Here is an 18,647-nt window from a genome sequence, read left to right on the forward strand (position 1 = left end):
CAGCACCAGGATCACATCAGAACCACAATAACTCGATTTATTTCCCATTCCGGAAAGAGAGTCTTTTCCTGACATCACGCTCCTGACCTTGACTTCTGATACTCAAAACCAAACACACATGCACACAGAACTGCATTTTGCAATGGGATAACATAGCACTAATCCAAATTATTCTTTATTTATGAGTAGAAGTACATTACATATATGAAAAGGAAGGGTTTCTTTGTTTTTATTTCTTAATCACATTCTGAAGAGGTCATATGTGAAATACAGCTGCGAGAAATTTTTTTTTTCTCTTTTTTATCAGCCTTCCTCCTCATTTATTCTTATAAGATTATACAGCTATCTGCTTTTAATTTCCTATTTAAAGCATATCTCCAACTTGTAAATATTTTTTGTTGTTGTTGTTCAAGTCAAGTTTTAGTCTCCAATTAATGAGGAAAATGCATTGAACACCTATGCACTGTTCTAGGGTTGTTGATAAAGTGAAATCTAATTATATTCTGGTCTTTGCACTTGCTGCAGATGTTTAGAACTTGTTTATACCAGAGTCTCAAGTCAAGGTAAACCGACATATCATGTTTATGTTTTGAGAACCTGCATCAACTTTCAACACCTGAAGAATGTGTTAGTGGTCTAACATCTGTCTGCACAGGGCTGTAAATGGGGAAGAAGAGGGAGGAGGCCATTTTTGTGATGTGTTCAGTTTAACTAGGGAAAACTAAGTCCAGTCATCTGAGGATAGTGATGCTTGCAAAACTTCCAAATAAATCTACTTCCATAAAAGATCTGTGACATTGGGATAAGCACCAGGGAAGGATCCAGACATTCTCATTAATGCATGGCTCAAACTTGCAGGTAAATCTCTGATGGAGTTATGGGTAGTTCTTCTTTCCAACAAGAGATGGAAAGAAATTCAGCAATGTCTAAGAAGTATTCATTGTTTCCCCAGGAAAGAAAACAGCTTTTGTTTCAGTATCTAAACTCTGATATGCAGTGGGTAAAAAGAGAGTCATCCATGCAGATAAGAAGATCCTCAGATGCTGCTGCAGGGATAACTCAATTGCTTTCCTCCTGTGTTTGCTAAAATTGGTACCTCCTGTGCAAAAGCCATGATAAACAAATAACAGTATCATTCCAAATGCACTGTCATCATCATCATCATCACAGGCCTCCTCCTGGCCACTACAAGATGAAGGCCTGACCTTAAAAATGGCACCCCTGGCTCGGACCAAATGTGACCATTTTTGTCCCTGCCATCTGTCTATTCATCTTGGTGACAGGCAGCCCTGGCTCTGCTCACTGCCCATCCACTATGAATAGACGAGTGCCTGCAAATGAGGTTCACTTAAATGGAGGGAGGCGATACCAGCCTGGGGAAAAAGTATTTTGCACATCACAGTAGGAAAGGGCCATTGTTTTTGTTCAGATTTGGGTTTTATTTCTTGCTGTGCCTATAAGAAAGGAAATTTTCTTCCTTGGGGGTAATGCAGAAGTGAGTTCATTGTATGGGTAGATAGTTCAGGGACAACAGAAACGTTTCAGGGATGTGGTCCAAGCAGAAGGGGCAGCATGGGGCAAGGATTGGAGATACCAGTGAAAAGAGCAAATGAGGTTTTTTTCTGAGGTAAATACTCAGAAGTAAGACCATAGGGAAGGTAATAAGTATCTGGAAGGCATTTGGGATTTGTTTTGAAAATCATCTGATTAAACCATGTTCCTCACGCAGCCAGTAAAAACACTGAGCTTTTTTCTCACAGAAAAATCTTACCTCCTGGGAATTAATGAAAATTTAGAGACTAACAATCACAGAGAGCGAGGAAATAAAGACCACTGATCAGGAAGCAAAAAGAACCTGAATTAATGTCTCTGTTCTGCTGTAAGCATCTTTTTTAAATCTGGACAAAATAACTCAACCTTCTACACCAAATTTTCACAGGTAGAGACCTGTGAAATGGGTGTAACGACACTTACTTACCTTTCCAGAGTTTGGAAAGGGCACACAAATGTGAAAAATCTAATATAGGGGCATCACTTTTCTACTGGCATCATTGCCTTATTATGCTGGGTCGCATTAATAATAGACTGTGCTGTTCAGGCCCCAGATTTCACCATAAGCTCACGCTGGTTTCTATTTCTACCAGGACTGCAGTTAGGCGTAATGTGTTGTTTGACCATATCATACTGATCCTTAAGTCTCTTCTGTCCTTGATGCACAGAGCAGTGCTATGGTTGTGTTCCCTGGAAAATGTATCTGATAGAGGAGGCAGGAAAAAAAGGGCAGGTGTTAGGCAGGATGTGGACAGCATATTTTGGGAGGCATATGAGGCAACCAGGGGAAAAACATTAGTGGGATAGGAATGGGGGAGGAGAGAAGGCTGCATTACAGAGGGTGGACTGGAGGACTGACAAAATGAGCTGTGGGTCCTGGGTGGAAGCGGGGAGGATAGCTCAGACAGGAGTGTCATTGTGTGCTGCTTGGCTGCTTCTCCAGATGGAGACTTTTGAGGCCAGGCGTCACTGACAGTTTGGCCATAAGTGGTGTGCCAGTGTCTGAGATATTTATTAGGTTGGCACTATTAATCCCTCACTTACACAAGCACTTAAGTTCGCTGACAATTGTTTAAAAGTCGTTAATAACATTTAACGGGGGTAAGATGATCAGCTTTTTGTTTTGCTTCTAAGCATCACTAATGTAGGGGACAAAGCCAGAGGAATACAGAACAGGCATCACATCCGTACAAAAATATTGGCATTTTGCTTTCAGCGTGATTATTATTATTTCGGCAACGATTGTGTCTAGACAGCTCAGATGAGACTGGGGTCCATTGGTGATCAGTATGGAATAAAACAGACTGCCTCGAAGAGCCGGTCATATAAATGGGCAGGGCAAAGGAAAGGTGGGAGGAGAAAAAAAGAAATGCAGAGAAGAGATTCATTCCAGGAGGCACAGCAGGTCTCTGGCCAAGAGAGGAACAATATTCAAATCTCCTGATTACTAAACCGCTATTTAATCTACTTCCACAGACTTCTGGCATTGGCTTGACTGTCTAGCGTACTAGGAGAAAATCAGGACTGCATTATGGGATGAAGACATACTTCCTCGACTGCATTGTGCAGCCTCATGCAGACACTTGGTCAGATTACTTCTTCTTTTCGGGCTCTTCTGGTAGAGGGTAAGTTTGGGTGGTTATCATGTGAGAGGGAAGGACCGGGAAAACCTGCATGCTTTATAGGAAAATACAGGGCACAAGAATGACTTGAGGGATCTGATTAAAATGACAAGACGGATCCTGTAGCCCTGGTCAGTTCTAGTAAAAATGGTTATTTCACTGGTCTCGTCTGGTTGCACTTTACCAAGGTCAGATGCCAGTCCTTGTCTGAATTCAAAATTATCATCTTCCCTTTTGAAGAATGTTAACATTGCCCACCACTAATCAGCGCCACAGTATGCAGCATCTGGGGTCTTTATTGGGCAGCTGGATTATCATAGGAAACATGACATTGTTTTAAGAATAGCCCAAATTCATGCATACAGCTGCCATTTCTGCAGCTCAGGGACACTCCAAGATGAACACTGTTTTGGAGCTCCTATTCTTCAGGAAGTGAAGCTCTCCCCTTTCTTTGCCCAAATCCCATCATGAGTCCTTTCCACCACAACATGGTCAAGGAATCTTTCTCTTGGCAGTAGTCTGGTGGGACAGAACTGGTTACTATGCACAGAGGAGAGGAAAGATGCCCACATTGGTGTTTAATAGCTCAACCTACCTGAATGTTGGCCTGAGAGTCTCCATGTGGTGACTGGATCTAGAGGTCTGGAATTATGGATAATATCCCCCGGTACCATTTGTGTGCCTCTACTGCCCATTTGAGGCTTTGGATATGTGTGGCCAGGAAACTACACATTTTAAAATGCAGATCCAGGAAGGGATGGCCCACAAAGGTGGTAAATCCAGGTCTAGAATTCAGAAAGAAATGGAAACATCACCTTAGCAAGGATCTGAGATCCCACTGCAAGCCAGTGTACAGCACTTTAGCACGGCACATTACCTAGATTTAGGTGGCAGCTTGGCACTGTGGGACCTCGTGCTGCCTTTCTGTTGTGACTAATGAGCCTGTATAGCCAAGTGGGCTCCTTGCACGGCTACTAGAGAGGAAAGAGAAAGGTGATCTTAGAGTTTATGGGGTTGAATAAAGCCCTAGAGCACACAGCCTCACTTTTTCCTCCTGTCGGTGCTCCAGATTTCGTTCTACCTTATAAAGGAGAGGAAACAACAGCAAAGAGGTGAAATTCATTAATGTCTCTGGGTTACACAGACGGCATAATGGTGAAACTTCGACAGATTGCACCAGAGTTGAGCAAGAATGGGGATCTCATGGCCTTGGTGTAGGCAAGAGATCCCGGGGCTGGAGTTCTGGTCTTGGTATGCATGACCTAAACATGTTACTTCAAGGACCAGCTTCCCCCTGTATGACTACACATCTGTTGTCTCCACTGATGAAGTAGAAAGGAAGGGTTTCAAATCAAAACTGATATCTAGGAATGTGCGTACTTGGCCCACAGATCATCTTTGTGATGAGGGGCTTGACTTTGAGATCCCAGTTCAAACAAGAATAATAAGGAAAAAAAAATCCATTTTAATGAGGGAAACACACAGTTTAGATCTTTTTTTTGTAGTATTGTAGAAATTTACTGCCAAAACTTTTTTTTTTTTCTTTCTGCCTGTATAAAAAATGACTCTGGATGCAGTAAGAACAAGGTGTTCTAATTAAATAGATTTGTTTACATCTCGTAGCATGAAAAACTAATTCAGTCTGATATACTGTAGGTTCTTGCACTCTCTCTCTCCCACTTCATGTAAAACTACCCATTTTAAGTAGTATTTTATTTAAGAATATTTTAAAAGTGGCCTTGATTAAAGAAAAACTGATTTAAGTTTCAAAGTGTTTATTTTTAAAATAAAGGTTTCACTTCAGGGTGCAAGAAGATGGGAGGGGGAGAGCAGAAGCTGTGCTATATCTATCACAATATTTCCTCCCTGTTTTATTGCATTGCAAAGGTCTCTACCTTTACTAGTCATGAGAACTCGTAGCCTGTGGCTAGAACACATTTTTATTAAGTGAAGGTTAAAGTCAGGGCCAAAACAGATCCACTGCAATATGCTTACAAACACAATATCCTGACCCAGACCTGTGCCATAGTATCAGCTCCAAAACAGAAGCAAAGACAATGCTTCCTGATTGTAACTGTGTTCTTACCATTGTAAAGAGTTCTGCATGTTCTCCACCCAGACAAAGCTGGAGCATCCTTAGAGGTGCCACAAAAGGAATTACTTGGAGGATAAACACTGCAAGTAACATGGGATCCAGTTGCAAAAACAAAGAAATGAGAACAAATCTCAGCAACGCACAGGATAGGCCTGGCCATCAGATATCTTTTCTAGGTATACAAAGCAAGGCTGGGTGAAGCTGCTGCAGGGAAGAATAATATCCCAGTGAATTAACTTCTCAGGTTGTCAGTGTGTTACCCACAACGAGATAAACAGGAATTTTTACTGTCACTTAGAGAAATTTCAGTTCAGGGACAGGGAGCTTAGATGACCTGCCACTGAGAGAAGCAGAACCCAAGCATCCAGTCTGTCCTTGAACCAGAAAGACAGCAATGTCTGCATGCAGCACAAATCAAGCAACAACCTTCTGTATATTATAGTCCCATCTATGCGGGTAATAAGTGGTGAAAATAATGGACTGCTTGAAGAAGGGTAAATATCAGATTGGTAAGTATTCTCTAAGAGAAATTCCCCCTGTAGGAACCCAAGAGCAGTTGCATATCCTGAGACAGCCAAGTGCCACTGCAGCAACGCAAGGAGGCTCAGGACCCTCAGTAAGTAACTGCTGCACCATCTTTTCACTCCTGGCACTGCGTACGGCCACTGTAGGCAGCTGCGTTCATCCTGAAACTGAGCTTGGGAACTGGTGGCTGCAGAGACACTTGGGCAGTTCTTGGCCACAGGCAGAGGACTGTCTCAGTGTGTATCCCCAGTTGTCAGAGGTGCACAATCCTTATGGCAGCCATAGGAACACATCTACTGGAAGACAAGGAAATTGAGAACAGAGCCCGTTTATACCTGGCTAGATATAAGGACAATCTAGTATTGAATGAAGATCTGTGTCATTTTCCTCTTCTCTCTGGATTGAGTAATCAAAGCCATTTTTTATACAATAAGTGCATTAATGGATATTAGGGAAAACAAAGTTTTGAAACAGTTTTTTCTAAATCCTGATGCCTAAATGAAATTAAACTGTGCTAACTTCCACAGTTATTTTTTTTTAAGGGGTAAGAACTTGCTTTTACAAGTTCTCACTCTGCTCCAGCTCTCTGGCAGCCAGAGTTGCAGGAGATGTGGGGATGCTAAGCAACTTGGGCTTGTGCCTCCCTGGCAGCTGGAGCTGTAGGGAGGCTGGTAGCCGGGCGGGAGCTTGGTGTTCAGCCGCTGGCCTCCTGCCTGCTACAAGGCTCCCACTTTTGTCAATTGCCTGTCTGTGCATCAAAAGTTAAATTGACAAGAACCTTCGGGGGGGGGGGACGATAAAGGGAACAGCCAGGGAAAATCACTGCCATCTCTCCAAAACCAAAAAAGATTAAAAAAAAAAAAGGAAAAAAAAGCCTCAAAATTGTCACTGACATTGAAAATTTCCACAGAAATTTCATTTGGATGAAGAGAGCATGTTCAACCAGGAAATCATTTCAATGGGCAAGGGAAGAAAATGAATCATGCAGAACTCTCCCAAGCTTCTGATGGTCTCAGTGAAACGTGCCCATCACCTTTCAGGATAATGATCAGCACTTTCCAAGAGACACTTAGCACCTTGTAAGGATTTTGTCTTAAGTTTGGTGTAACTCAGAGATAAGGCACACAGAGGGTAAGCGCTCCAGGGAAGAGTAATTTTTACCTTTCTGGTGCTTACAGCATGATAAAAAACTTTCCTCCGTGCTTTTGAATTAATTCCTCAAAAGTTCCAATGCCTGCACACCCATTTGTTTCCTCATTGTTTTTATTAAACAAGAAAGGCGAGCTTTATTACTGCGCAAATGAAAGCATCACCAGAAGATAGATACTTCCCAGATTCTTATTAATCTCTAAGACTTATGAGGCTGCCTAAGTTCCACAGAAATTAACATACTCTACAGATTTCTTCCAGCAAGTCACTGAGTCCTTGCTACCCTATCTGGAGAGAGAAGGGAAGCCAGAAAAGCAAAACCAAAGGAGAATAAATCTGTATTATTAGGAGGTTGTTGCAAGTCAAAATGTGCATGTGCCTGCATGTCTTTGTCTACAGATATAGACCAAGGCTCTATGCTATGGTGCATCATCTACAGCACCATTGCAGTAATTTACCACAGACTGTGGATGTATAGATTGAACTCTGTGCCATAAAGTAGAGGTCATAATCATAATTAAAGTACAGTTGAATTTGCAATTCAAAATAATTTAAGACTAATCTCCAAAACTGCGACTGTGCAAATTAATATGGTAGGGCATTGAATTTATTCTTTTCCTTACTTTTCAGTGTAAGATTATCCATGCCTAACTGCAGGCACACTTAATGCCTGTATTGTAGCAGGATTTAGTGTCCGTAGCAGAGACCAAGGTCCCATAGCAGTGCCTATTACACATGAGCCAGACCCTATCCCAAACATAACAGTCAAGAAAGAACCCAGCGGCATAGCAGATGGGTGAAATGACTTAATCACCCAGGGCAGTGGCTGAATATCCAACTGAATACTCAAACCAGAGCATTCTATCTCTCACACCTTAAAAAACAGAGCAAGAGAGAAAAAGAGAAGCACAAACAGCACAGCAAGCCCTATCCTAAACCAGGGATAACATACAATTAGGGCAGAAGAGACTTACGGCACTGGCAATATTCTTAATATCTTCTGCTCTTTTCCAGTGGCAAATTCCATGATTTCTATCTTTTGGTTTCTTGTGGTGCAGGGATCTAGTTAGCTACATAAGGATGTTGTGCAATGCTGGGAAGGTTTTTGTACCTTTTTTTTCCATTTCAAGTAGAAGTTTTGTTAATTCTTGTGATGTAAGTGGCTAAAACAAGGTTTTCTGAAACAAGTATACGAAGTATGTATCTATGACTGAAGTATATGTCCCTCATGGTCCTCGTGTGGCCTGTGCTCCCCAGTTACTATGTTCCTGTTGACACTTCAATTCCCATAAGATCTCACCCACTCTGCTAACTCTTATCTATGCATCATATATTTACTGCAAGTCAATATTGGTTAGCCAGTGAATATGAAACAGAGAATGGGAAAATTACAGAGTGCTGACTGCTGAACATCATGAGAGATGTTCCTGACGCACCAGCAACACCTCACTGAGTCATGTAAGGTGTATCTGGACTCTCAGTGACTGTGAATTGGCATAGACGGCTCTGTTACTCATGTTGATCACCAGTGGATTCAGTCTTCATGGTCAAAATGTTAAGACTTAACCACAAGATGCCTAAACTTCAGTAACTGATTGTTGCCACATGAGCTTACGCGATGGCAAATGAAAGCAGGTGTAAATCAGTGATACAATCTTGTACAGAAACGTAAGCTCAGAAACCCAAGCGCAGGTAGAGTTTCCCCAAGGTCTTTTGCAGCATATTTGTTGAAAAGGACTTTGCATAACCAATGGGAGGCATTTCTTGGCCTCAAAACAACCTGAACAGAGAGCTCATGGGCAACAAACTAGGAAAAAGAAATTGATCTTGTAACAAAAAATGGTTACTTGCATTTTAACTAATTGGTAATGCAAACAAAGTTGAGCAAGCTTGAAGACGGCAACAAATAGGAAGAAATATGAAATGAAGGCTTTCTGTCTGTGGTGGCCCTGATAAAACCTGTAACTGGAGGGAATGAAGTAGCTCAGGTTAGCATCCATAGCCTATAAGGGATGTCTGATGGGAGTAGGGGTGTGGAAAGGAAAAAAACCCGAACCTGACCTACCATCATCAAAGAACAACATACAGCATACCATCAAGAAAGGACAGGAGAGCCTGGGGTCCCCTGAGATGGCATGAAAATCATACCTTGCGTGTTCACAATCTACAGCATTGCTTATTTGTAACAGATGCTGAGATATTTCAGCATGTCATGTAGTTTTTGATAATACAGTCACACTGACAATAAAGTCAAACAGTGGGTGACTTGTGACATAGTGTATCACTATTTGTTCCTTGAAGTGTCATGGTAGTAGGCTGGAGTATCTATCTGCATATTGGTTGTGCAGACTCCCTCGCCTACCTCATGTAAGTACCAACCGGTCTGCACAGGTTTTCCCACAGTCATCTTCCCTGGCTGGTGAGTAGCAGAAGACCACAACTGATGCACGTAAAGTTCAATTGCCTTCTACTTCCCCCGATCAGAAGAGCACATAGACAGTAATAAAGATGAGCTCATCTGTAGCAACTTAGAATGAGGTAAACCTACAGAACTAAGGTTTACCTTAGTCTTCTCTAAGAAGAGATCAGAACTAAGCTGATCTCTTTTCGCTGAAAATCTTAATCCCTGGTAACTAATTTAAACTTTTTCCTGAAGAAATGAGACACAATTGTTTGGCTGTCCTCTGGTTTGTATGTTGTTGGGGGGGGTTGTTGTTTGTTGGGGTTTTTTTCCTTCCTCCCGCTTCTCCCCGCCCTTCTTGATTTTGGGTTGCTGAGGTTAGCATTTGCAGTGTTCCTTCTTTAACAAAAAATTCCAATGTATATGCATTGTGTTCCTCATTTATGCTTCCCCACTACCCAATTAACGTCACACTAAATTATATACCTGCAACAGATTTAATTCCAGACCACTGAGCTGTCACTTTTAACCCTCTGCATGTATCTGTACAATATTTATGAGAAAGCTGTACTTACTTTAACAAGTAATGAGAGATTTCTATAGGTTTTTAATAATTCAATTTGTTATAAGAAAGAATATATTCCTCCACTGAAATCTGTGGGATGATTCCAAATACATACAGAAGGATTTTGATATCTATTCAGTTCTCAAGGTTTTAGAATAGTTTTCCAAATCCCTATTATGCTGCTATGGAATGAAAATAGATGGATCTATGGCTAGAGTTAAGCAGAGATCTGGGCTCATTTCCAAGCTCCACTGAACTCTTCTCAGATGACCTTGAGCAAAGCACTTGAGATGTGGTCCAGAGTGTTTATTTCAGTGTCCAAATGGGGCTTTGAATGAACTTAAAACCTTAAATTCCAGGAAGCTGTCTTCAAGGGATTGTCTAAGCTTAGAGCCACACAAATCTCACTGCAAATTTCCATGATGCCTGAACTCTGAAAGTACAGGACAATCTTGAGTTGCCTGGCCTGAGGCATTAGAGTGCAGTCAGGCCCATCACTTACACAGACTTCATCAAAAAATTGGTAAACATGAAATGTCTCTCACCACTCCGTTATTCAAAGTACAACTTGAAATGTAGTTATTGTCCATACCACAGGAAAAAAACCCCAAACCTGCAAAACCAGGTCCTCAGCTAATTGGTGCAGACTGGCTTGTGCCTGTATTTTCTGGAGAGGTCTGGCTGTGGCCACTAAGTTTATCACCTGGAATGAAACCTAGAAGGTTCAGCATCATTCTGCTTTTAAGAACTGGGCCTGTGAATGGACTGTCCTCTCAGTAATATTTTTGGTATCTTGGAGAGAGGCCTTTCACCTCCCTCCAGGTAGGACCAAACTATCATATACTCAGTGTGATGAATGGGGGGCTAGGTCCCAATGCAAGGAGTAAGCCATTTTTACAATGCAGGTGTATCCTTAAAATGCCTACAGGTGGTAGGTGACTCCTGAACAGTTCCCACAGAGCCTCTGACATGAGAATCAGGAGCTCTCCCTGCTCAACGACCAGCATAGAATCAATTAAATTGATTTTTGGCCATTATGTTGCAAAAGTGAAAGCTTTTAAACTTTATAGCTATGTCTCCAAAGATACCACTATATGATGATTTCAAAAGGAAGTAGAAGGTTAAATACCTTTTTGGTTTGGCCCTCTCTGTCTCAGTTTCTTTCATGTAAAATGCAGACAGATATACTTTCACTACCTTCCATAGCTGTTGAAATGGAAAATATGTGACACTTTGAAGAAATCAGATCCTATACTTTTGAGAACATAAGGAACCTACACAGATAAACACTGTTCCATTTTCACACCACCAATTTCCAGAGGACTTCTGGATGGAGACAAAATTTACCTCAAATTAAGCAAGAATGAGCATTTTCAGTTCTTATACAATCTTTTGAAAACTTTTTGCCACTTCCATCCTATCTTGTCCCATGCATGTTCTGCTTTCTGCCCATTTTTAGTATTCATGTGGCAGTTACAGTCTTTCAGCTTCACCAGGCTTATCCGTAGCTGGTAATCAATCCTTATCCAATAGTATCTATCTCCTTTATTTAATAAGAAAACAAATGATCTCCTGGTATTTCTTAAAAAAAAACAACCAAAACCCCAAAGCATTAGCAAACATTTTCAACAAGTCAAAATCCACACAGGTAACTGCAAAGAGCTGAAAATTACATTTGCTCACCCTCTGTGCCAGATCAGCCAAAGCAGATCTGATTCAGATGCTATTGCTCAAGCTTGGCAGGATTTCTAAATGTTGGCATGAACCTCTGGTAGTAAGGTTACCCAAATCCTCAGCCAGGTCTGGCCAGTACTGTTAGCTGAGTGAAGTAAATGAGCCACCATTGCTATTATTCTGCAGCTATGTCTTAATACTTCTGTTACTTAGCCACCGTTGACAAGGAAACAGAGCAATCCACGTTTTGAAGTTTTGATTGGTATTTCATGACCATTCAGAAAGACAAAGCAAATCTCCATGTATATGAAACTGCTGTTTTTTCAAGGAAGCCCAGGAACAGTTCCCAATTTTTTTATAATTCCTGCAATTCATCAAAGTTCTGGGCAGAAGAAAGCAGTATGGTCATCTACCCTTTCCAACTAAGGGTAGATGAAAGCATAAGAAGGCTCAAAAATGGTACAAAGGTCCTGTAGTCTTCAATTAATTTATCCTGATTAGGAATCTAGAAGTTAGCGGTGTGATTTGGCTCAGGGATTAAGACATCTAATTTTAGATGTCAGCATGTGACATAAATGCCCAAGTTCCCATTATAGAGAGTAGAGGTCTAGTCAATACAATTAGTGGTTTAGAAAGAGATGAAGAAAATGTCTATATCTGGTCAACCAATAGCTCTCCAAGCTTAGACACCTAGCTCATATGTAAACACCTAAATTTAGACATATAGTGGCTTGAGTCAGTTGCCTGAAAATAGAAGTCTGACAACACTTGAAGTGTCCTTGCATTTTGGAGACATCCACACAGAGCTGGCCCGTACGGCACAGGACTTTAGGGACATGCCCGCTTTTTTGCATCAGCCACTGGAGGCCATATGTCATGCCCTACCACAATTCAAGTGACACTAATTGCCTTTTTGTGGTCTACTGAAAAAGTCCCCCAGCCACTGAGCTTAGCCTAGAGGAGTCCTAGGACTTTCAGCCACCCATGTACAAGTGTCTAGTGCCTCTTGAGATGTTCTAGAGTATCTGTGACAGCTAAAAAGGGCTGGCAGATACCAGGTAGGTTCAAAGGGCTGCTGCACCCAGAAGCTAGAGGTCAGCCAGAATAGCCCACGGCCTATGTTTAAGCAATTGAATTGAGCTCTAAGTGTTAAGCTAATTGCCTGAGGCTTGTTTTCACAGCCAGTGGAGAGAAAGTGAATTGCCCTCCAGATTTCTCTCAGCTGACAATAAAGGGTGCCCAGTATGATTAGTCTCTGTTTCCAGTTTGGGAGAAAGAGTTGGTAAAAACGCAGGTTGCATGGGAGTCCATGTAGCATCCTAAGCAGCCAGGACCCATCAGCCTTCTAACAAAATACTCAGATATACCATATGCATTTATACTGTCACTATATGCCTTTCAAACTCTATTACCGACAACTGACTGAAGAGACTGACACACGATATGTATTACAAACATCTATATTGGGATGGAATCCCTGGCAACAGTGCCCATCAGTATAAAACAAACCACCACATCTTGCAGTCCTGAATAAGATCCAGTGCATAGATTGCACATGACAAATTTGCAGACAGCTTGTTTATGACCAACAGGCCATTTTTCTCTGTGTTTGCTTTACAAGCTAATGTGGTTATACTGCATGGAGCTTTTCTCCCAGAATGATCCCAAAGCATTTTGTAAATTGAAAAGATGCAAAGGAGCTGGGGGGGGAGGGGGGGAGGGAGGAGGCAGAAAAAAGAGTTTCACCTCTTCTGGGAAAATGAAGCCTTTTTTTCTGGGTTAGCAGTCTGGTAGTTAAAATTAGTAAAAGACATTGGTAGCAGATATCATCTGTGAGCAACATCAAAAGGTTAGTTCTTCTCAGATATAATGTGGGATCTTTTAGTAATATGATGTGGTACAGACTGGAGGGGTAGGGCTGGAGGCATTTGCTGGATTTGATTTCCCCTTTGACTTCCCCTTAAGCACAGGGTCTGATTCTCACTGCACCTTTGAACCAGTTCGGCTAGTGCAGGGAAAGGAAAGGAAAGGAAGGCCCAGCAAACCTTTTCACACTTGCTGCTAAAGCCATCTGCAGAGGGAATCATATGCCTTATGCAGTTGATCAGAGGTTGGGTTGTGTTATTTGTCATTTATGTGTGGTGTATAATGCAATACTGTTTAGGTTTCACTATGCAGATTCATATCTTCAGCCTGGAAATCCCTGTGTAAGCCCCACTCCCCCATACTAGCTAAACTAACAGACATCCCTAGGGCTGTGGCTGAGCATGTTTCAGTCCATGTCATAGATGGTTCTCTAAATTTCACCTTCCTTGTTACTGCTTTTTACAGGTATTAAGTTTAATGAATGCTTAGAATCAGCAGATTGCCTTTTTCTTTGAGGTTTGAGTGGTCTGTACATTGCCATTACTAGACCAAGAGCTCTTACAGCTGCTCTCAGAACAGAGATAATCACCGAGTTCATTAAAGCCAGACACTGTGTTAGGCATGGTCTTTCAGATTCAACAAATGAAGCAAGAAGACCTCTTTCTGAAATAAAAATAACAAAGGATTAGAGATCTAAAGTCTCAAGAGTTGGATGCATGAGAGGCAAAAGGGGGAAGCTGACTGGCCTAGGATGATGTTCTACTGCAAACCCAGGAGCAAAGGGTTGTGGGTGCAGCCCATGTGGCTGGAGGCTGGCAGAATCAAACTGGATCCAGAGCAAAATCAAAACCACAGTTTAGGGTTTATAGGAGACGCAAGCAGGGTTTAGAAAGAAACAAAATACTGCAGATGCACTCACTGCCTGCAGGAAAATGAGGTTTCCTGCTCCTTTTTTTTTTGTACAAGACTTCCACTGCAGGATAACTGGTTTCTGTTACTGTGTTCTAATCCTACCAGACAAAACCATCTGAGACCACCTAAACCAGAACACAGAGGGATGTGAAGTTCTTGTAAGTCCACTTTCTTTTGATTGACAGCACTGAGGCAACTGCTGCAGAAACAGGAACTCATCTGGGGAAAGAAAAGCTCTCCTGCTTCCAGAGAAGCATGTGCAGGGTCTAAATTAAAATAAATACTTCCTAAAATGGGCATCGACATCAAAGCAATGCAATAGCCTTATTCCAGCGGTCAAGCCCAGGGTCTGCAGTTCGGCTCACTCGGAAAGTCCCCTTCCTCCGCAGGTAGCTCTGATCACCCACCTGGCAGCTTCTCCTCCTTTGCCCAGAGGACAGACAGCTCTGTCTGTCCACAGCCTCTCACCACGCGCACCCTTCACAAAGACACCAGCTCTTCTTTCTGCTCGGTTCCCACTCAGTACCCTGTGCTGCAGCAGGAAATGTTATTACACTGGTGACATTTCCATGTGCAGGTTGACATTTCCCTTTGGAAGAACTCCTCACTTTACAGTCCCTTTTATTTATTGTTACTTTGGCTCATGGGCCACCATGGAGGTTACTTTAACATAGCTGTAATTAAGGATCTATGATGATAAGGTCCTTTAAGTAGGGATCTGCTATTTTTATTCAACTGTAAAAATTACATACAACCACAGGGACTGTGTAAGCCATAAATATAGACACGGTTGTGATTCAGAGCTCAGCAATAGTGGTGTAAATCACAGTAAAAGCACTGTATTTAGGAGAGTCTTACTGCTGTAAATTAGAAATAACTCTATATAGCATTAAGCATTCTATATGTGTAAATTTTGAAAGGTTGTACTGGGAAAGTACCATCTTTTTTTTTTTTTTTTCTTTTTTTTAATATGGATACAGATGCTTTAAGGTCACATTCCGAGTCAGTCTGGTAAAAAAAACTAGTTTTTGTGAAATCTAGGTCAATAAGTAGTATTTTGGATTAATGCAATCAGTAACTGATTGGTAAAAGAGTAAGAATACCCATTATTCTTTATTTGTTTTTTACTTGAAGGTTGAAATAGAAAACTACAGAGTTGGAAAGGAGGAAAAAGTATCAGTGTGAAACTGTTTCATTATTTTCATTTATTTTCATTCATATATACATACAGAAAATGAAAAGAACCACAAACTGAAGATTGAAGAAAATATTCAAATAAAAAAGTTAAACTTTTTCTTTCATTTGAAGACGCAGCAGGAAGGAGAGGATTAATCTTCGAAGGGAATTACAGAAAATGATATTTTGGAAATGGAAAGCCATAATGTTTCATTCTCAAATATGTCAAAATATGGTATCATAATAAAATTGACACTAAAACTTTATTTTTATTCAGATGACAATTTATTTTTTTCGTAAAACCAAAATAAAATAAAACAAGCACATGTAAAAGTAACAAGTGATAGGATGAGAGGAAATGGCCTCAAGTTGTGCCAAGGGAGGTTTAGCTTGGATATTAGGAAAAAATTTCTTCACCAGAAGGGTTATCAAGCATTGGAACAGGCTGCCCAGGGAAGTGGTTGAGGCACCATCCCTGGAGGTGTTTAAAAGACGTGTAGATGTGATGCCTGGGGACATGGCTTAGTGGTGGACTTGGCAGTGTTAGGTTTACGGTTGGACTTGATGATCTTAAGGGTTTTTTCCAAACTAAATGACTCTATGATTCTATAAAAAGTTTTTTTACTGGTCTTAGAAATTTCTTGTAAATCCAGATTATTTAATAATTGTTCAGAAAAAATACTGATGCTTTCTGTGAAGCAATATAAGAGATGGAGTACTGAATTGAAAGGGCTTAGAGTCTTCAATGTACAGATTATAGTGTTCTTGTGTAACATTTTGGATCACTTAGTAGGCCTTGATTAACAGATTTAGTTTGAAAAAAAGAAGTGATCCATTACATGTTGCAATTATTTAGCTACCTATAGAATCATAAAAATATGGTTTGTGAGACACCATTTGAGGTCTCTAGTCCAGCTGCCTATTTGAAGTAGGACAGCTGCCAGCATTGTATTGGATCAGGCATGGCTTTATCTACCTGGTCTTGAAAGCATTCAAAGATGGACACCCCCCCAATTTCCTGGGTGATTTGCTCCAGGGCTGCACTATCCCCAATAGAGGACATTTTCCCACCGTCTAGCCTGAACTGCCCAAGCTGTACAGTGCAGCTGTTCTGCTTGTTATATCATCTGCTACTGCCAATAAAAGTTCATCTTTGTAAAAGAAACTTTGTCAAATTACTGTAATTGATTTATTTTGTTAATATTTTCTAATATTTTTAAAAATAAAATTTAAGGTTAATAGAAGTAGTTCCACAATCCCCTATACAGACTGTTCTTCAATGCTCTTGCATTTTATACACTGAATGCTATGTTAAAATAAAATAAAATAAATAAAGAATAAAATCATAATACTATTATAAAATTTTCTCTTATTTGATTGGAAAGCATGTAAAATTGAGCATTCTAGGCAAATTTTTACTGAAGTGTATATGGTTTTATCACCTTTTTTTCAGGGCAATTCAAAGGGGTTTATATCAGATTGGTGTAGCATAGGTAATCTTAGGCAGAAGTTCTTGGAATTAAACCAGTTGTTCATTTTTCAGGAATACATTGGGCGCACCTTAGTCCTTGGAAAATGTACCCCCTGAGAGCATATAAAGTGAAACAGGCTAGAAAGAAAGAGAAACTGATTTAAGTGTTTTCCAGTGCAACTGAAAATCCTGAGACATTTAAAGAAAACTGAACAAAAAAATGTTGATAACGTTTATCACCCTTTAATTTTTTTTCATTTCTTCAGTCTAAGCTTTAGTCCTTTGAAAATATATTCTTGAGGGTCCATGTGGTACAAAGACTTTTCACAAAAATAAAGTTTGTAATTGTAAATTCTTATTGAAATCCTGATCCAAATCCTTTTATATCAAAGATTTGTTCCTGCAGAAATTGCTGGCCTTTTGATAAGGTCTTATAGTAAATTCTACTTCAGCTCTAAACTCTCTGGTGCCACCATCGCATTATGTGTTTGGTCTGGGTACAGCTCAGAGGAGACAGAGACCAAACTGGGTACTCCAGACAAAATCATATTGCCATCATGATCTGATGTTTACCATTTCTTTATAACCTTGACATCAATTGTTTCAAATGGCTTACCATGAATACTGGAAAAAAAATGGGGAAAACACATTATTTATCTTAAAAGGCCATTCTGCAAGACAGAATCCCTTCTAATGAAGTGAGAGGGGAAAAAAGAGGTCAGATTCATTTACACTTTGCTTGTCCACAAATCTGAAATGTAATAAATACTGCCATTCATTGAAATGGTAACCATAAACAGTGAACAGTTCTAAAAAACTAATTAAACAGCTGGACTAAATCACAAATACACTGAATGAATTTTTAAGCAACTTTCAAACGGGAGTACATTTCTTCTTTAAATTTGCACAAAGAAATACATGTAAACTTGACATACATGTTTGTTTATTTCTACTTCTTTATATTGTCCTTTTTAAAATGAATCAGATCTGCTGGAAGATGCAGTATAGTCATCAACTCCGAAAATATCAAACCCAGATACTAAGGGGGCTGTGCTTAAAGAAAAAAAAAAGTACGCATTACTAATAAATAGATTTTGAAATGGCCTAAACAGAGGCCAAACAATGTTTTCCCACTTTTGTTCACATTAATCAAAATAATCCCATTGGTTCCTTCTGCACATTTCATTTCTTTGTTGTAATAACCTGTTGTTTTCCACTACCAGTTGCAGGATCTCTGGAATAAGGGACTTTTTCCAAAAGATAGGTATGAAGTACTTGATATATGTGGACTATGGTTCTTATTTGGCATGGTAAATACCCTAATCGGCATCATCATTTTAAGAAAAAAAAAATAAGAGCCACCTGGAAATAATAGAAAGAGAAGACTTTACAAAGAATAACTACAGCAACTACAAAACCTCACAAGATGCAGTCCATATAGACCACCAGTTTTAAAGGAAGGGACTGCAGCTGCTGTTCATTTATTGACAATGAAGAGCTGTGACTGATGAGTTCACTATGTCATTTATGTTGAATTGAAGTTCTCTTCAACTCCTCGTTAACCTTGCATCTGGCATAGTCTGTAGGTAATCAGCATCATCTCTGATAGCTTCCAGGCTGGTACGCCGAGTGCATGTCTT

The sequence above is a fragment of the Haliaeetus leucocephalus genome, unplaced genomic scaffold (genome assembly GCF_000737465.1).
Source record: "Haliaeetus leucocephalus isolate CR32 unplaced genomic scaffold, Haliaeetus_leucocephalus-4.0 Scaffold142, whole genome shotgun sequence".
Lineage (NCBI taxonomy): Eukaryota > Metazoa > Chordata > Aves > Accipitriformes > Accipitridae > Haliaeetus > Haliaeetus leucocephalus.